Source organism: Dermacentor silvarum, chromosome 4, assembly GCF_013339745.2.
Source record: "Dermacentor silvarum isolate Dsil-2018 chromosome 4, BIME_Dsil_1.4, whole genome shotgun sequence".
Classification (NCBI taxonomy): Eukaryota; Metazoa; Arthropoda; class Arachnida; order Ixodida; family Ixodidae; genus Dermacentor; species Dermacentor silvarum.
In genome coordinates, this window is record NC_051157.2 from 220,159,838 (window position 1) to 220,176,173 (window position 16,336).

Consider the following 16,336-nt stretch of genomic DNA (forward strand, 5'->3'; position numbering starts at 1 on the left):
GAGCGCGAGGTCATGGGATCGAATCCCAGCCACGGCAGCCGCTTTTCGTTGGGGCAGAAAAAAAAATAAACCGTGCACTAAGGTGTAGGAGCACGTTAAAGAACCCCAGGTAGTCTAATTTATTTCGGAGTTGTCCACTACGGCGTGCCTCATAATCAGACCGCGGTTTTGGCACGCAAAACCCCAGTATTATCTGTTTTTTTTTTTTTTTTTTTTTTTTTTACGCAAAGAAACAGGTGTGTTTGCATTGAAGGGCGCCCGAAAAAGCGTTTGTTCCAATTACGCGCAGCAAGGACGCTTTATGATGGGGAAGGCAGATGGCTGGAAGGTGCACGTCCTCATCGTTTCTAAACAATTTCTAAACAATTTCTAAACAAAATTGGTCTCACTGTCCCTCCAATAATACCAAGTGGCTCGAGGCTTCGTATTGCATATTAACTGAAAGAATTACACTCACGTTAAATGCCGCAAAAGGACCAAGCGGGGCACTTGCTTCGCGCAGGTGCATTCGCCCAAATTTTATACCTATAGCCCGCATGCAGCTACAAAATCCGAAATCGCATCAGCAGGGGCGGGACGCGCAAGCAGCGTTTCACGCAAATTTGAAGCATAAATCGCAGCGCTACCGAGGCCAAAGTGGTGTATCAATTCGGACGGACGCTTTCCAGAACGCTAGTAGCCGTTCAAACAGGGCGCACAGTTAAGAGATGGCGCTGACAAAGCGGCGAGCGCCCGTGTTGAGAAAGTCCTACACACTAAACACAAATAATCCCAGATGGGAGTAAATGCCTCGTCGCCTAGCGCATTCCCGAATGAGAGTTTAATATACTCCATTCATATGGAGTTTTAGTTAACTCCATCTCTCACAAGAGTTTTTATGGTGTCCAAATAAGAGTGAATTTACTTCATTTGTCTCGGGAGTTTTTACGGTGTTCCAATTGGAGTGAATATTACTTCATTTACGGAAGGGGTTTTTAGGTATCCTAATTGGAGTGAATATTACTTCATTTCTTGAGGGAGTCTTTAAGTGTTTAAATTGGAGTGAATATTACTTCATTTCTGGAAAGTGTTCTTGAGGTGTTGCAAATGGAGTAAATACCAATCCATTTCTGAAGACAGTTTCTTGAGATCCTTCAACATTATTTATACTTTTTTTTCCTGCAATGAATTGAAGCAGCAGCTTTCGTGCCGTGGCTTTATGACACTTATTAATGACTGATGAAGTAGTGCAGATGCTATGTTTTGTGTCGGTAACAACCTTTACCGTAGCTTATTTTGTTTTCCACCTTCCTAGTTAGATTTTGAATGTATTTATAAAACTTCACTGGAGACTAATATAAAATTGAATTATAGCAAGAGCATTTATCTACCCATCTAACTTCCCTTTCTCGGCTAGTCAACTCTGTTCAATAACGTAAATCGAAACGCGAATTCAGCACAAATAAAACGACCGCATTTGCGCTTTCACGTACGCGAGAGTATGTGACATTCACAAGGTTCAAGTTGGCACGGCGATTTTTCTTTATACCACTAGATCATTATACTTGACAGGATTATATTCTCGCCTATGTATTTCTTGTTAGCATTTCAACGCACGTTATGATTAAATGAAGAAAATAAAATGCGGTTTTCCGGATAGCGGTATAATGTATATTTTATTATCTGTAGGCATTACAACATCACACGGGAGACAAAACATAGAGGGAAACACAGAATTTTAAGAAAAGTACGCGTAATAAGAGCATGTTGCTTGAAATGATAGATATCAATTAACAATAATATAAAGCATATACCATACATCAGCAAGGCCAAGAGTCCAACATAACGCACATTCAATAAACAAACGCGCACGACAACAACACACTGCTGATGTACTGATAAAAGGAAGCGCGGACAACATTGAATGACAGAACGATGCGCAGCCAACTGTAACAACAACTTAATTACTCGAGTGAACCATACAGACTATCGCTCTCCTTAACTTGGGGGGAACCACATTTAAAACAAGACATGTAATCCACTTACAAAAAAAAAAAAGAAAAACAGCTTAACATGGCAGCCGACCTACACACTTTTGCAAACGGTTTTTACTCAATATGTGACATTGTGAGAAGTCCGTAGATAATCCCGTATTTCAAAATTGGATGGAGCTGGATTCTTCCTAAATTATTGAGGACAGATGTCAACAAGTGAACACGCCCAAACGACACGTACAGAAAATTTGACTGCTGCCAAACCGACGTGCAAGTTTATGATCGCGCCCATTGACCATACCACTTTTAGGGGTCCTGAATGGCATCCTCCTCGCCGGGAGAGGGAGAACACGCAGGCACGCTAGCGACAACGGACACGCCGCATTACGGTGGGGTCAGTGTCCACAAAACCTGTCAAACGCCTGTCGGAGTGACGAGAGACGGCGATTGTTCTCGCCTCCCCAACTTTCTTGCAGTCCCCATGCTTCGCGTCGCCTTGGAATTAGTGGCGCGTCTGTGCCTGCCTGAGCGCTGACCGATGTCAAAACCCGGGAATATAGTTTTGCTGCAAGCGGTGCTGCAGCAAAACTATATGCACACGGACACACATGAAAGCTTTCATGCGTAAAATTTCACGAAAAAGCAGTGACGTACACACACAGTAAAAACGCACGTGCGCACACACGCGCACATACACTCAAGCAAAGTGCACACGCGCCCTTTCCTCCCGCACTCACACCCAAGCACAGACACGCTATTTTTTCGTCATAATATCGGCCCGCCCACTTTGTATAATAATAATAATATCGTCATAATATCGGACCGCACTAATGGCATTCTCAGCTTAAAGCGAGTTGCTAAAGAAAGCGTTAGCGCCACATTAAAGGCACCTCCTTCGATACGTGTAACACGTAACGCGACGGCCGAAACGTTCAGGCTCAGCTGGTTCATGCAGCATCGCCTGCCATTCTCGAACAATATTATTCTGGCACGCCAAGGCGTCCACTAGAGCACAAGTAAACGCCACAACTCCGAATGCAAGTACCACTAGCTATCTGCAACGCTCACGAAAAATCGTTTCACCACGTTCACCACGTTTCACCTGAGGTGACTGATGCGAGGTTGGCTCCGCTGGACGAGGCTAGTCGGGCGTGCGTGAATGACATGGCGGCTGCCCGGCCTAGGGCAGGTGTCAATGGATGTTAGGCCTAAAATCACGTCTTCATGCCGTCGTCGACGAGGCGGTCGGAATCTCCGTCGTGTGCGGCGTGCTGAGGAAGATATCGAGATGTCGTTGCTGCCACGGTGACGGCAAAGGCTTGTAGAAACGGCCGCTGATTATCCAAAGTAGTATCCATGAGTTGAAGTGCACGAAAGAAGAAAAAATTGCAGAGCCGTATAGGACACGACTGTGCCTAGTATGCGACTGCCGCTCTAGCCTCGATTTTACTCCATTTACATATGAGATTTCTCGTGAGGGAGAAAACTCCATTTTAAGACCGATTTTACTACATTTATGAGTGTTGGGATTGAATTCACGTTTTTATATCGAATACGTTCCCGCTGATGAAATAAGATTTGGCGCCGAGTAGTTTAAAAACGTTGCGCGTCGTATCTCTTACCTATGCGGCCTGTAAGTTGTGTTTACAGTGCACGGAGGAAATACATTTTCACTCCATTTCACGGCACGAGGTTTTCGCACTGATAAACACCATTTTGTAAATGGAGTGATATCAGGTCATTCCGTTTTTTTCCTCCATCATTTCGGGAAGGAGGTAAAATCATGGTTTTATGCTCTTTTACTCCATGGTGATGGAGTAAATGTATTGGGCGATGGAGTTTTAAAAGGTATTAAACCATAGAAACCCCCATTCAGGCTTATTTGTGTTTACAGTGTAAACAACATTAGCCGGGCGGCGCGTGCAAGCGACGTTCCGTGCAACTTGTCCGTGGTAATATCAAAAGCGGCTCTCACGTTTTCCTTGAATCGGTGAGCCGGGGCACCGTGGTGCACGCGAGAGCTGCTTTCATTATTATCTACATCAATATCTCGAAACTGTTGTCATCCCGAGAATTCGTTTCGAGTGGATCCGCCTTGCAAACTCCACGGCTACAATTTGTACATTCCAACGTGGTCCATCAGGTAATTAGTTAACCTAATTAGTGACTGTTTCATTATTATTCGGCTAAGCATTTCAATTGCTTGTGCAAGTAATGTCCGCCACTTAGAGCAGACCAGCTCATGAACTAGACTTGGGCATTCTGCCACAGGCACTATTGAAGAGTTTTTGAAAGTGTTCGCTGAAGCCCCCCGTATATATATATGCGTGTGTGAGTGACTGTGTGTGTGTGCACGCAATAGAGTAGCACATAAGCTCAGTCACGTGGGGTTATTTCACATTTCGCGGGCTTTCAATAAACGCCGGAATAATTCACCACACTGGATGTGTGTGGCTGCAAAAAAAAAAAAAAAAAAAAAAAAGATGGGTCGTTTTGAAATGCCCTCAAGAACGAAATGAAACGTAATTGGCCCTAAAGTGAATAATAAACATTTTCCGCAATTAATCCTTATTGATTAACTAATTAGGCGCAACATAAAACTTAACATAAGGAGCGTCACATGACAGCAACACATATGTCATTGGTTTCATTGAGTTGTGGCTGCCCGCTGTCAATAACATCATCGGTTCTAGTCACATAAAAATCCTGTATAAATGTATGTATGTACGTATATACACGCACGCACGTACGCAAGCACGCACGCGCGCGCGCACACACACACAGGAGCGCCCACACTGAAAGAGTCAAAATCACGTCATGGATGTACGGAAATAAGAACGCCGAAGTGCGTCATAGCGTAAGAAAGCTGGAACACTTGTTTAAATAATACCAGCGGTGGCCAGTGACTGTTGATATGGATGCGAAAACACGTTACCGCCACCTATCTACGGAAATAGCAAGCGCGAAGTCCGTCGCCATTGCGTAAAAAACCTAGACGGCGCAAGGTAACACTCGATTTCATGATGACAGTGGCGGCCGGGGAATAAAAACAGCTCGAACCTCTTGGCAAGAAATACAAAAAAAAAGAAGAAACAAAAAGTGGCTTGCTTTATTATACCTTGTATATGACAGTGAATAAACAGCAAAGCAGTTACAACTAAACTGAAAAAAAAAGACAGCTAACAAAAGCAAATACACAAAGAAACAAACCAGCCGTGTTTGCTCAGTGGGTATAGCGTTTGGCTACTGAGCGCGAGGTCATGGGATCGAATCCCAGCCACGGCAGCCGCTTTTCGTTGGGGCAGAAAAAAAAATAAACCGTGCACTAAGGTGTAGGAGCACGTTAAAGAACCCCAGGTAGTCTAATTTATTTCGGAGTTGTCCACTACGGCGTGCCTCATAATCAGACCGCGGTTTTGGCACGCAAAACCCCAGTATTATCTGTTTTTTTTTTTTTTTTTTTTTTTTTACGCAAAGAAACAGGTGTGTTTGCATTGAAGGGCGCCCGAAAAAGCGTTTGTTCCAATTACGCGCAGCAAGGACGCTTTATGATGGGGAAGGCAGATGGCTGGAAGGTGCACGTCCTCATCGTTTCTAAACAATTTCTAAACAAAATTGGTCTCACTGTCCCTCCAATAATACCAAGTGGCTCGAGGCTTCGTATTGCATATTAACTGAAAGAATTACACTCACGTTAAATGCCGCAAAAGGACCAAGCGGGGCACTTGCTTCGCGCAGGTGCATTCGCCCAAATTTTATAGCTATAGCCCGCATGCAGCTACAAAATCCGAAATCGCATCAGCAGGGGCGGGACGCGCAAGCAGCGTTTCACGCAAATTTGAAGCATAAATCGCAGCGCTACCGAGGCCAAAGTGGTGTATCAATTCGGACGGACGCTTTCCAGAACGCTAGTAGCCGTTCAAACAGGGCGCACAGTTAAGAGATGGCGCTGACAAAGCGGCGAGCGCCCGTGTTGAGAAAGTCCTAAACAACATTAGCCGGGCGGCGCGTGCAAGCGACGTTCCGTGCAACTTGTCCGTGGTAATATCAAAAGCGGCTCTCACGTTTTCCTTGAATCGGTGAGCCGGGGCACCGTGGTGCACGCGAGAGCTGCTTTCATTATTATCTACATCAATATCTCGAAACTGTTGTCATCCCGAGAATTCGTTTCGAGTGGATCCGCCTTGCAAACTCCACGGCTACAATTTGTACATTCCAACGTGGTCCATCAGGTAATTAGTTAACCTAATTAGTGACTGTTTCATTATTATTCGGCTAAGCATTTCAATTGCTTGTGCAAGTAATGTCCGCCACTTAGAGCAGACCAGCTCATGAACTAGACTTGGGCATTCTGCCACAGGCACTATTGAAGAGTTTTTGAAAGTGTTCGCTGAAGCCCCCCGTATATATATATGCGTGTGTGAGTGACTGTGTGTGTGTGCACGCAATAGAGTAGCACATAAGCTCAGTCACGTGGGGTTATTTCACATTTCGCGGGCTTTCAATAAACGCCGGAATAATTCACCACACTGGATGTGTGTGGCTGCAAAAAAAAAAAAAAAAAAAAAAAAAGATGGGTCGTTTTAAAATGCCCTCAAGAACGAAACTGAAACGTAATTGGCCCTAAAGTGAATAATAAACATTTCCGCAATTAATCCTTATTGATTAACTAATTAGGCGCAACATAAAACTTACCATAAGGAGCGTCACATGACAGCAACACATATGTCATTGGTTTCATTGAGTTGTGGCTGCCCGCTGTCAATAAAATCATCGGTTCTAGTCACATAAAAAGCCTGTATAAATGTATGTATGTAAGTATATACACGCACGCACGTACGCAAGCACGCACGCGCGCGCGCACACACACACAGGAGCGCCCACACTGAAAGAGTCAAAATCACGTCATGGATGTACGGAAATAAGAACGCCGAAGTGCGTCATAGCGTAAGAAAGCTGGAACACTTGTTTAAATAATATCAGCGGTGGCCAGTGACTGTTGATATGGATGCGAAAACACGTTACCGCCATCTATCTACGGAAATAGCAAGCGCGAAGTCCGTCGCCATTGCGTAAAAAACCTAGACGGCGCAAGGTAACACTCGATTTCATGATGACAGTGGCGGCCGGGGAATAAAAACAGCTCGAACCTCTTGGCAAGAAATACAAAAAAAAGAAGAAACAAAAAGTGGCTTGCTTTATTAACCTTGTCTCTGACAGTGAATAAACAGCAAAGCAGTTACAACTAAACTGAAAAAAAAAAGACAGCTAACAAAAGCAAGTACACAAAGAAACAAACCAGCCGTGTTTGCTCAGTAGGTATAGCGTTTGGCTAGTGAGCGCGAGGTCATGGGATCGAATCCCAGCCACGGCAGCCGCTTTTCGATGGGGGCGAAATGAAAAAAAAAAATAAATAAATAAACCGTGCACTAAGGTTTAGGAGCACGTTTAAGAACCCCATATAGTCTAATTTATTTCGGAGTTGTCCACTACGGCGTGCATCATAATCAGACCGCGGTTTTGGCACGCAAAACCCCAGTATTATCTGTTTTTTTTTTTTTTTTTTTTTACGCAAAGAAACAGGTGTGTTTGCATTGAAATGCACCCGGAAAAGCGTTTGTTCCAATTACGCGCAGCAAGGACACTTTTTGATGGGGAAGGCAGATGGCTGGAAGGTGCACGTCCTCATCGTTTCTAAACAATTTCTTAACAAAATTGGTCTCACTGTCCCTCCAATAATACCAAGTGGCTCGAGGCTTCGTATTGCATATTAACTGAAAGAATTACACTCACATTAAATGCCGCAAGAGGACCAAGCGGGGCACTTGCTTCGCGCAGATGCATTCACACAAATTTTATAGCTACAGCCCGCCTGCAGCTACAAAATCCGAAATCGCATCAGCAGGGGCGGGAAGCGCAAGCAGCGTTTCACGCAAATTTGAAGCATAAATCGCAGCGCTACCGAGGCCAAAGTGGTGTATCAATTCGGACGGACGCTTTCCAGAACGCTAGTAGCCGTTCAAACAGGGCGCACAGTTAAGAGATGGCGCTGACAAAGCGGCGAGCGCCCGTGTTGACAAAGTCCGAAACTGCGTCAGCCGGGGCGGCGCGCGCAAGCGACGTTCAGCGCAACTTTTCCGTGGAAATACCGAAAGCGGCTCGCACGTTTGCCTTGTATCGGTGAGCTGGGGCACCGTGGTGCACGCGAGAGGTGGAAACACGGCTTGAAAAGCAAAAATGAGGAATTTCTTTCGGCGCTAACTGCCGCCGGCGGTCACGAGTACGGCCCCATGGAGGTCTGGGTACTTATCGCTGCTATTATAAGAGGTATGCAACCCCGGCCGACATCGTACCACTTTTCAATTTGTGGTGTCCGGGTGCGTTTTGTGCGATTCACGCACTGCGGCGACGTCGGGAATTGCGCCGACGAGTACGCGACCGCTCGCAGAGACAAAGTCCGAAAGCTCGTCAGCCGGGGCGGCGCGCGCAAGCGACGTTCAGCGCAACTTTTCCGTGGAAATACCGAAAGCGGCTCGCACGTTTGCCTTGTATCGGTGAGCTGGGGCACCGTGGTGCACGCGAGAGGTGGAAAGACGGCTTGAAAAGCAGAAAATGAGGAATTTCTTTCGGCGCTAACTGCCGCCGGCGGCCACGAGTACGGCCCCATGGAGGTCTGGGTACTTATCGCTGCTATTATATAGAGGTATGCGGCCCCGGCCGACATCGTACCACTTTTCAATTTGTGGTGTCCGGGTGCGTTTTGTGCGATTCACGCACTGCGGCGACGTCGGGAATTGCGCCGACGAGTACGCGACCGCTCGCAGAGACAAAGTCCGAAAGCTCGTCAGCCGGGGCGGCGCGCGCAAGCGACGTTCAGCGCAACTTTTCCGTGGAAATACCGAAAGCGGCTCGCACGTTTGCCTTGTATCGGTGAGCTGGGGCACCGTGGTGCACGCGAGAGGTGGAAACACGGCTTGAAAAGCAAAAATGAGGAATTTCTTTCGGCGCTAACTGCCGCCGGCGGCCACGAGTACGGCCCCATGGAGGTCTGGGTACTTATCGCTGCTATTATATAGAGGTATGCGGCCCCGGCCGACATCGTACCACTTTTCAATTTGTGGTGTCCGGGTGCGTTTTGTGCGATTCACGCACTGCGGCGACGTCGGGAATTGCGCCGACGAGTACGCGACCGCTCGCAGAGACAAAGTCCGAAAGCTCGTCAGCCGGGGCGGCGCGCGCAAGCGACGTTCAGCGCAACTTTTCCGTGGAAATACCGAAAGCGGCTCGCACGTTTGCCTTGTATCGGTGAGCTGGGGCACCGTGGTGCACGCGAGAGGTGGAAACACGGCTTGAAAAGCAAAAATGAGGAATTTCTTTCGGCGCTAACTGCCGCCGGCGGCCACGAGTACGGCCCCATGGAGGTCTGGGTACTTATCGCTGCTATTATATAGAGGTATGCGGCCCCGGCCGACATCGTACCACTTTTCAATTTGTGGTGTCCGGGTGCGTTTTGTGCGATTCACGCACTGCGGCGACGTCGGGAATTGCGCCGACGAGTACGCGACCGCTCGCAGAGACAAAGTCCGAAAGCTCGTCAGCCGGGGCGGCGCGCGCAAGCGACGTTCAGCGCAACTTTTCCGTGGAAATACCGAAAGCGGCTCGCACGTTTGCCTTGTATCGGTGAGCTGGGGCACCGTGGTGCACGCGAGAGGTGGAAACACGGCTTGAAAAGCAAAAATGAGGAATTTCTTTCGGCGCTAACTGCCGCCGGCGGCCACGAGTACGGCCCCATGGAGGTCTGGGTACTTATCGCTGCTATTATATAGAGGTATGCGGCCCCGGCCGACATCGTACCACTTTTCAATTTGTGGTGTCCGGGTGCGTTTTGTGCGATTCACGCACTGCGGCGACGTCGGGAATTGCGCCGACGAGTACGCGACCGCTCGCAGAGACAAAGTCCGAAAGCTCGTCAGCCGGGGCGGCGCGCGCAAGCGACGTTCAGCGCAACTTTTCCGTGGAAATACCGAAAGCGGCTCGCACGTTTGCCTTGTATCGGTGAGCTGGGGCACCGTGGTGCACGCGAGAGGCAGAAACACGGCTTGAAAAGCAAAAATGAGGAATTTCTTTCGGCGCTAACTGCCGCCGGCGGCCACGAGTACGGCCCCATGGAGGTCTGGGTACTTATCGCTGCTATTATATAGAGGTATGCGGCCCCGGCCGACATCGTACCACTTTTCAATTTGTGGTGTCCGGGTGCGTTTTGTGCGATTCACGCACTGCGGCGACGTCGGGAATTGCGCCGACGAGTACGCGACCGCTCGCAGAGACAAAGTCCGAAAGCTCGTCAGCCGGGGCGGCGCGCGCAAGCGACGTTCAGCGCAACTTTTCCGTGGAAATACCGAAAGCGGCTCGCACGTTTGCCTTGTATCGGTGAGCTGGGGCACCGTGGTGCACGCGAGAGGTGGAAACACGGCTTGAAAAGCAAAAATGAGGAATTTCTTTCGGCGCTAACTGCCGCCGGCGGCCACGAGTACGGCCCCATGGAGGTCTGGGTACTTATCGCTGCTATTATATAGAGGTATGCGGCCCCGGCCGACATCGTACCACTTTTCAATTTGTGGTGTCCGGGTGCGTTTTGTGCGATTCACGCACTGCGGCGACGTCGGGAATTGCGCCGACGAGTACGCGACCGCTCGCAGAGACAAAGTCCGAAACCGCGTCAGCCGGGGCGGCGCGCGCAAGCCACGTTCAGCGCAACTTTTCCGTGGAAATACCGAAAGCGGCTCGCACGTTTGCCTTGAATCGGTGAGCTGGGGCACCGTGGTGCACGCGAGAGGTGGAAATACGCCGACGAGTACGCAAGCCACCGTCCAAAACAACGGTCATGGAGCACAGCACCGTGCGTGGCACAACGTTTGCAGAGAAAGTGCGGCAGCGGAAAGCTCGTTCGCCGTGAAAGTCAGCACAGGATGCGCGGTGGTTCAGGCACGTGAATATTCGCGAAGCCGTACTCGCCGCTGGCGAAACATTGACGATCACGACCCTCTTGCGCGGTGTTGGTTTTCACGACTTCGGCCCTGTGCAGCCGACGTAAACTTTCAAAGTTCGTCAAGGTGCGGCACGATTTCCGCCAAATCCCCGTCGAAAATGCCACGAGTACGGCCCCATGGAGGTCTGGGTACTTATCGCTGCTATTATATGGGGGTTGGAGTGCAGTCGCCCCCCGAGTGCGTGCGACCTGGGTGTCTGATATGCGGCGGGCTCCGTGCCCGTCAAGCGTGTCCCCGGAGCCTCTCCCGTGGATCCCTCGGCAATCGTCTGCAGCCTCATCCGCTTGATGCGTTAGGGGCTGGTTGTCGGACGACGCCGTATCCACGATATCGAGGTGTGTTCCGCATCGTCCTCGGACGAGTCAAATAAGAAAGCGCCGAAGGCGCGGGCGTGACCCGTCGCTTGGCGGCTTTGCCGTCTCGGCTACGTTGCAAGCGCCGATCGGTCCACCAGTGCTGCGGGCTGATGGCAAATCCCGCAAGCCGTGACCGAGTCGACGCAACGAATCTATCGAGAGTGTGCGTGCTTCTTGCCGCGTGGCGATACCCAGCCCTGCGGGGAGGGCGCCGTAGCGAGCTCGAACGCCGTCATCTCGGACTGTGCAAAGAGGTGGGCTTTGCAAAAACGAAGCGTGCTGAGGCGCCTGAAGGTGGCCTCGGCGTCGCAACAACGGCGTCCGGCATGGCTGGACGCGCAGTTGAACGATTACCTGGTTGATCCTGCCAGTAATCATATGCTTGTCTCAAAGATTAAGCCATGCATGTCTAAGTACATGCCGAAATAAGGCGAAACCGCGAATGGCTCATTAAATCAGTTATGGTTCCTTAGATCGTTTCTTCCTACTTGGATAACTGTGGCAATTCTAGAGCTAATACATGCAGTGAGCCTGAAGCCCTTTGGGCGACGGGTGCTTTTATTAGACCAAGATCGATCGGGTTTCGGCCCGTATTGTGTGGTGACTCTGGATAACTTTGTGCTGATCGCATGGCCACGAGCCGGCGACGTTTCTTTCAAGTGTCTGCCTTATCAACTTTCGATGGTAGGTTACTTGCTTACCATGGTTGTTACGGGTAACGGAGAATCAGGGTTCGATTCCGGAGAGGGAGCCTGAGAAACGGCTACCACATCCAAGGAAGGCAGCAGGCGCGCAAATTACCCACTCCCGGCACGGGGAGGTAGTGACGAAAAATAACAATACGGGACTCTTTTGAGGCCCCGTAATTGAAATGAGTACACTCTAAATCCTTTAACGAGGATCAATTGGAGGGCAAGTCTGGTGCCAGCAGCCGCGGTAATTCCAGCTCCAATAGCGTATACTAAAGCTGCTGCGGTTAAAAAGCTCGTAGTTGGATCTCAGTTCCAGACGAGTAGTGCATCTACCCGATGCGACGGCTCGGACTGAACATCATGCCGGTCCTTTCTTGGTGCACTTCATTGTGTGCCTCGAGAAGGCCGGTGCTTTTACTTTGAAAAAATTAGAGTGCTCAACGCAGGCGAGTCGCCTGAATAAACTTGCATGGAATAATAGAACAAGACCTCGTTTCTGTTCTGTTGGTTTTTGGAATACGAGGTAATGATTAAGAGGGACAGACGGGGGCATTCGTATTGCGGCGCTAGAGGTGAAATTCTTGGACCGTCGCAAGACGAACTACTGCGAAAGCATTTGCCAAGAATGTTTTCTTTGATCAAGAACGAAAGTCAGAGGTTCGAAGGCGATCAGATACCGCCCTAGTTCTGACCATAAACGATGCCAACCAGCGATCCGCCTGAGTTACTCAAATGACTCGGCGGGCAGCTTCCGGGAAACCAAAGTATTTGGGTTCCGGGGGAAGTATGGTTGCAAAGCTGAAACTTAAAGGAATTGACGGAAGGGCACCACCAGGAGTGGAGCCTGCGGCTTAATTTGACTCAACACGGGAAAACTTACCCGGCCCGGACACTGGGAGGATTGACAGATTGAGAGCTCTTTCTTGATTCGGTGGATGGTGGTGCATGGCCGTTCTTAGTTGGTGGAGCGATTTGTCTGGTTAATTCCGATAACGAACGAGACTCTAGCCTATTAAATAGGTGCGGGGTTCCCAGCACCTTACAACCTTCTTAGAGGGACAAGCGGCTCCTAGCCGCACGAAACAGAGCAATAACAGGTCTGTGATGCCCTTAGATGTCCGGGGCCGCACGCGCGCTACACTGAAGGAAGCAGCGTGTCTTTATCCCTGTCTGAAAAGACTGGGTAACCCGTGGAACTTCTTTCGTGATTGGGATAGGGGCTTGCAATTGTTCCCCTTGAACGAGGAATTCCCAGTAAGCGCGAGTCATAAGCTCGCGTTGATTACGTCCCTGCCCTTTGTACACACCGCCCGTCGCTACTACCGATTGAATGATTTAGTGAGGTCTTCGGACCGATGTCCGGCGCGGCCTTTCGGTTGCGCCGGTCTGTTGGAAAGATGACCAAACTTGATCATTTAGAGGAAGTAAAAGTCGTAACAAGGTTTCCGTAGGTGAACCTGCGGAAGGATCATTACCGGACTGTGAAGGGTGACGATCGTTTCTGCCCCGTGTGGGTGGAGCGGCTCGCTGCGCCCGACGCTTTCCGCCGCTGTCCCCGCTTGGACGCGGGGACGGCTATACCCGAACATGCGCGGGGACTGCCTGAATTCTGAGGGGCGCCCCGTGCCCAATTTGTTGCGCCCAGCGGGCGGCGGCTGCAACCTTGGACGGTTGGCTTGGCCGCGCCCGTGGGTACAAACGGCGTAACGCACTTTCATGGGTGGGCTTTCAGTCCGCCTCGACGCTCATGCGCGGAATGGGAGTAAGACGACCCGACAAAGCTTTGCCCAGTACGAGAGGAACGGTAGAGGTCGGTCAAGGAACTGGCGGTCGAGAGCTAAAGCTGCCTGCCATCCATCATTCATAGTTGGAACTGCGGTGCAAGCGCTCTCCCGTCCTCCGCGGCAAACGCCGCCGAGTCTGAAAAGGCTGGCGGCTGCCGGTCGCTTCCTGCGGCGAGTATGGAGTAACGACCCGACTATGTTGCTGCCCAAGTACTGAAGGAACGGCGCGGCATTCGGTCGGTCATGGAACTGGCGGTACGAGGGTGTGGCTGCCAAGTACAATAGGAACCGTGGCCCATAACGCCCTCCCGTCCTCCGCGGCAAGTGCCACCGAGCCCGACAGGGCCGGAGGCTGCCGGTCGGCTCCTGCTCGTGACGCGCGAGATGTCGAGATCGCGGTTGAATGCGACGACGTTGGCAGGCTATTCGCCCGCCGCCGAGGGAAAGGCGGCGCTGCTGCGAAGTACGAGAGGAAACGCGGCTTTGCTACGTCGGACGCGTTCCGCGGTTAACGGACTTGTGCGCTTTGGGAAGGCGCCGCACGTCGAAAGAGGATTTACGGACAGACGAGGGACTGAAGTCTCGAAACTTGAACGCACTTGCGGCCAGGCTCTTGCTGGCTTCGTCTTCCGCCTCGAGTAGAATTGTTGCGGCTCCGGCGCCGAAAGCTGTCCCTGGCACTGGCCGAGTGGTTTTGGAGAGCCGCGCGAGTACGCGCGCCGGGCTCTTGTCCGTCGTCTCAAGTAGACTGTCGGATCAGCAGCGGGTGTGCTGCGGCAATCCGCCGATGCGAAAGCGTGTTTGTGTGTTAGGGACATTGTGGTCAATTTGAGTACCCTTCTGATGACTAAAAGCGAGACACGTCGATGGGGGCGAGACCCCACCCGTGGCCGTGTCGCCGTGAAAGACTCCACAGCTGCTCGTGCCCCCTCATGGCCTTGCGGCTTTTTTCCAATTTTCGTGGAGCAATGTGAACGTGCACACGTAGCACACGGGTCCGGTGGGTGGTTGGCAGGGAAAACCGGCTTCGAGTGCTCGCAAAAAAGAAAAAGACGTGGTAAGGGGAGCCACGCCCCCGCGGGTGTGTAGCCGTGAGCGGCTCCACTGCATCTTGGTCCTACATCTGATCCTGGTGCATACAGAGTGGAGGCTTACGTGCACACAAAGGCTCGCGGGGTTTAGCTGGAAACGCAACACGCAAGTAGCAGGGTGTGGTGCGCCTATATGCTACCAGCTGTCTGAGACGCGGCTGTCGAAAGAGCGCGCAGACTCGAGGAGCGCGCGCAGAAAGGTGCCCTTCGAAACCACACACAGGGAGACGCCACGTGCCTAAAACCCTGGTTGTACTGTACGGAATTGAACAAACTACTTTTCACGACTCTAAGCGGTGGATCACTCGGTTCTCGGGTCGATGAAGAACGCAGCCAGCTGCGAGACTTGGTGTGAATTGCAGGACACACTGAGCACTGATTCTTTGAACGCACATTGCGGCCTTGGGTCTTCCCTTGGCTTCGTCTGTCTGAGGGTCGGATCACATATCAAGAGAGCCTTCGGCGCACAAGGGAACGTGCGTCCGTCGACTCGTTTTGACCGCGTCGGCATCACGGACAGTACGTTGAGTGCTGAAGCCACGCGCCAGCGGCCTCACGTGAGGGAGACGGTGGCGAACTGAACTGTTGTGCCAAAACTTCGCAGAGACGGAAACGAGGCATTGTACTACTGCAGCGCGGCTAGTGCGCGCCTCCGAAGAGACCGCCGCAGGATGGAGTCGGACACCTGCAGGGAAAGTGCGGTCTGAATCGCGAGGCGCAAACGTCTGTTGCGACAGCAGTAGCGCGCACGTTTGCGAGAGAGTCGGAAGCTTGCGTGCACGGACAAACGCGGGAAGCAAATGCCGGCCGATTCCCGCGCCGTGCGCTAAGCGAGCGTGATCGCACGTTGCGTTGTTTGCCTTCGGAGTACGTCGAGCTCTTGCAAAAAGGTCACTCGTCCGCGTCACCGCACGGGTGCAGGCGCCCTAGTCTGGGTTTCGTCGCAGGAATAGGAATCGGAAAAAATTCTTGCGCGGAACGGGGAGGACAAGGGTGCGCCCCGAAGCGGTAGTGATGCGGTTACGCGAGTGCGCCGTCTGCGAGCGCGAAGAAAACTGCACGACGAAATAGTCGCCGCGAAGCGGAAAATGTCTCCTTCGAAAGCGTGGGTTTGCCCGTTGGCGGGGCTGAAGCGTTCCGTCGTAGTCCGCCGTCGGTCCAAGTGCTTCGCAGTCTCTGCCCCGAAAAGACTGGGCCACTCCAGTTGGGGCAGGGGCGACGCCACACGAGACGATGCCCTCTGCCAGGCTACGAGTCCGTCCTGCGGCGCCCGCTGAAGCGGCGCGCTGCGTGGGCGGCATGCCTCGGCGGTGTTTTGGGCTGCAGACACGGTCGTTTGCCACGCAACTGCTCGTGCGCCGCACGCGCGCAGGCGGTTTGTAAACCGCCT

At 51.4% G+C, this 16,336-nt stretch overlaps 2 non-coding genes across 2 annotated transcripts; both read left to right on the forward strand.

Annotated features, from left to right (window-relative positions):
• The first annotated feature begins 11,730 nt into the window (after nucleotides 1-11,730).
• Nucleotides 11,731-13,545, forward strand: LOC119451216 (small subunit ribosomal RNA). The gene has a single exon (XR_005191742.1). It is a non-coding gene; the product is annotated as a small subunit ribosomal RNA (ribosomal RNA).
• Nucleotides 13,546-15,231: 1,686 nt separating this feature from the next.
• Nucleotides 15,232-15,384, forward strand: LOC119451076 (5.8S ribosomal RNA). The gene has a single exon (XR_005191647.1). It is a non-coding gene; the product is annotated as a 5.8S ribosomal RNA (ribosomal RNA).
• Nucleotides 15,385-16,336: the final 952 nt, after the last annotated feature.